At 38.0% G+C, this 4,031-nt stretch overlaps 1 long non-coding RNA gene across 1 annotated transcript; it reads right to left on the bottom strand.

Moving 5' to 3' along the window:
- Positions 1-1,516: 1,516 nt before the first annotated feature.
- Positions 1,517-3,663, bottom strand: LOC135117824 (uncharacterized). The gene is made up of 3 exons (XR_010277195.1): positions 2,404-3,663; positions 2,255-2,310; positions 1,517-1,854 (listed from the first exon to the last, which is right to left on the bottom strand). It is a non-coding gene; the product is annotated as an uncharacterized LOC135117824 (long non-coding RNA).
- Between the last annotated feature and the right edge of the window lie 368 nt (positions 3,664-4,031).

Below are 4,031 nucleotides of genomic sequence, written 5' to 3'. Positions count from 1 at the left end.
GAATAATCGTGTTTATCATTAGGACACCGATCTATAGGTCTATGTTGCATAGCTGCGGTCACGGTTCTATTGTTTTGGCGAAAAAAAAATTCGTCGGAATTTATGAATTCATCGATTTGAAAAACGCTAAAAGGCTTATTGTTTTTGAGAGCCACAATAGCTATCAATATTTGATTATGATCCCTTTCTTTATTCAAAACCCATCAAATGCCAATACAGGTTTTGGCCACAGAGCTGGTGGTCTTGAATTGCTCATATTCGGATCAGGTTAAGCACAAATCAAACACACGCAAATCTACTACAAATCAAACATAGAATACGCGACATAATGTATGTCCAGCAAGTCTCCGTTACATAATATTAGAACGTTAGCTAATACCAGAGGTTGATTTCCTCCATAATTACAGTATCTATGAAATCTGAAACTTGCGAGGCTAGTCAGCACTCAGCAGTATGATTGGCCATAGATCAGAGTGTAGTCGGTGGTGAAAGCAACACGGCCGGAGAACCATCCGGGCTTATAATTGACACTGTGATGGGTATCGGCAGAGATGCGCCGATACTGGTGGTCACGCGACCGTCTGACGTTACCGAGTTATAAACAGCAGGTTCAAACTTAGAACCACTAAAGATAAATGAAGGTAGATCTGTTAATGATCAGTTTTGTATGATGTGTTTGAAACAGATGACATTTTAATTGCTACATGTTCGATACCAGACAAAACCATGCCAGGGTCGCAATCAAAGCTAAACCTAATGGCGATGTTCCAATGCCAGGTAAGTTTACGGATCACTGTACGACATTTAGTAGAAAGAGAAGATTCTTTTTAATATGCAATATGGTGCTAAAGTATAGCTTGTCCAGGCGTAAATTTATAGGAGGAATCCTGAAGAAACCTAGCGTAGGAGAAATCTTCATAATTTTGCAAGTGCACATTCTGCATTTACCTGCAATGTGGTGCAGTGTAGCGCCGTATGTTCAATTAAACAGATAACACTCGGATTATCTGGGAATTAAGCAAATATGTCGGATGAACATATTCCCGCGGCTTAACGACCAGCTCGCGTATTACACGATAAACCAGGAATTTCTTCATTAGTGCAGACTGAAGCGTGACCTTTGACAGGATGTCGGTAATTACCTTAATTAATGTCCAATCATAACGTGAACTTGTAAACTCAGTCGGTTATTGACCAAAATTAATTACTATTAAGTCTTGCTTTACGTGTAGGGTACGGAAAATATCAAAGGCGCTTGACCCTACACAGAGAGATTCTACCAGATGTCTCATAGGCTCTGTTTTGTTCACATATCTCAACGATTTTGAGGGCTTATCAACAGAAACAAGATATGCGACCTAAAACATCAGATCCATATACGATTAGGATTAGACATAATATACTAATTCTATTATTGCTTAGCTACGATCATCATCTTCATCCATCATCATCTTCATCCAGTAGACAGCACAAAATTCTTTATTCAGTGACACCAGTCACCAACACTGTACTCCTTCACCTACAGATTCAATCGGAAACGACAGATAATACAAAAGCCAGTAACAATCAATAGCAGTAACTGGCAGACATATAAGTCAGTCCTCAGCACAAATTGTACCCGAGGCGCCTTCCTTCCGCGACCACAATGCTTCCCACGATCCTGCTTGCTTAACTACGTAGCACAAGTTAGGTGAAAAGGCTTATACATGCATAAATATGTATAAACATTTATTTAAAAAAAAGTTCGTATAGGTGATGAAAACTCGTAGCGAAAAATATTATGATCGTGTACTTACAATTTTTGACCGAATTTGGTATGTGTCACGACACCTTAACAGCTTTAGCAGTAGGTACCTGAAACAAAACACTGTCATCAAATATTGGTCAACTTCAGAGCTATCAGATTTGAAGCATTTAAACTGATACAGATATGTTTAAGGCGCTCCCTAGGGGGCAATCAAATTGCGCAATATTACGTATTTTGCATTGACTGGTATTGAAGGTAGGTTGAAGATTGCGCAATGATTTTTGGCGGTTTTTTTTTATTGCACAATATTATTGTAGATCTAGAGGCACCTAAACTGTATATTACCAATTGTTGAACATTTTATAGGATAACCTACATTCGCAGACTGCATAAAGTGCACCTATTGTTTAAACTGCACCATGATATGTGGTGCACCGCTGTGCGCAACTGTTTTGTAAGCGATCGGAAGATAATGCTGATGTGATGTAGATTTTAAAGAAAACTCACATATCTTCAGGTGGGTGAGATGAGAGCTCAAGCAAGGGGCTTGATACTTCGAGGACCTAAAAAGGAATGAAAAAAATATAAATGTTAACATCTAAGAGATTTAACTAAGACATGGAACTAAGTACAATTAATGTTCCTAAAATACTTACATCCAAAAAATCCTTGTGGCAGGAAACACCTTTCAAGATATCGACATTATCATCGATTGCAAATTACATGTAGAAGCATTGAATAGACTGATAATAGACTTTGATAAGCCGATAGAACTTCAATCTCGAATCGCTTATCCCCACACCCTTTACCGCCTATCAAGCACTTAACATCAAATTCACGCTTCAAACAAAAGCCTACACTATCATAAATTACAAAAAAAGCATTACCCTCTTCAGGCAATGGGTTAAAAAGATACAAGCTATTTCGAACTCTAGTGTCAAAAAAATTTAGGTTATAATTTTTTTTTTTACGTGTCATTTTTGAAGCACAGATATCTCGTTATAGGGCCAATCAAGATGTCGTCTTAGGCCCTGCATACAATGACGTGATAAGAGGCAGGTGACACGTGCATTGTTTTTCAGCCCACCCCCAGTGCACAACTGGTTTTAGGAACTTGATTCGCGATACACAGCTCGTTATTTTCGGAGATGCGACACTTTATTGAATGAAGCAATTTTTGATGAGGTTTCGTGAGTAAGCTCTGCACTTATGCAGTTTGCTGTGTATATCGTATAGAAAACTATTAATGAGAGAAAGTCGTGAGATGTCACGTAAAGTTAATGTTGCAGTTTTTGGAAATTATACTCATGCAAAGTGTAGAATAAAAATTAGGATCATAATTTATTAGGGTCAATATCAATACGTCTACGAACTGATGGCTTACTCTCCAAAAATGAAAGCTATAACAATAACAATAGAAATATCATTTATAATATTTACGTAAACTATTCATTAGCTTTGAATTGAAGTAATTTTACGGTTACATCAACTATTGATCTTGGAGAACGATTGTGGCGGTGAAAAGTTTTGTGAAGAGAGAGTCGCCGAACTGAGGCGTCTTTAAATCCGAATCTATGAGGAAAACTCACGGAATATTGCAATATTTGTGGGAAGTTGCTTAAATCTTATACATAACAGCAAATAAGGAAGCTGTGTTGCGGAGATGTTATCCAAGTTGGGTAACAATGATCAGTTTTAGTCACTTTTATTTTTAAAAAAACCTTTTAGCTCAGTAAAAGTTGCTAAACCAACATCAAATACCTTTTCTACCCTAATTACCCGTCATAATAATTAAGAATTAACTTAATCTATGACGTGACGCGTGCGTTTTTTCCTCCGCGGCGTCGCACGTGCCATCTGGCGCAGGAAGAGCGCTCGAGTGGAAGCCGGGCTTCTGAACGTGACGTTGACAGCACAGGTGACATTATCTGTGGTGCCTCGAAATTTAAAAAATATATCGATATTCTTTTTTTATTTTAATTTTTAAGTGAGGACAATGTTCGGCCAGCTTTGACGAATAAGAATTGTTTTTTTTTTAGAATCTTGACGCCTTGTAAGCGTCAACGGTCATCGGTATCGTGTATAAAAGGGGGAAACAGGTACTTCGTACTTACTATTTAGTAAAAAATAACCTATCCTGGGTGTATGGCCCTAGTTAATCCCACTTTTAAAATAATTAAGTATGCAAATGACGTCTCTGCTCGCGAAGCTACTACAACTGCAAGCCCAGACATGAGATGAACAGATAAGAGCGACCACTTAACTATAAACTACCTACCTACGA

This window comes from Helicoverpa armigera, chromosome 15, assembly GCF_030705265.1.
Source record: "Helicoverpa armigera isolate CAAS_96S chromosome 15, ASM3070526v1, whole genome shotgun sequence".
Lineage (NCBI taxonomy): Eukaryota > Metazoa > Arthropoda > Insecta > Lepidoptera > Noctuidae > Helicoverpa > Helicoverpa armigera.
Note: the sequence above shows the minus strand (reverse complement) of the source record. Positions and strands in the feature narration are given on the sequence as shown.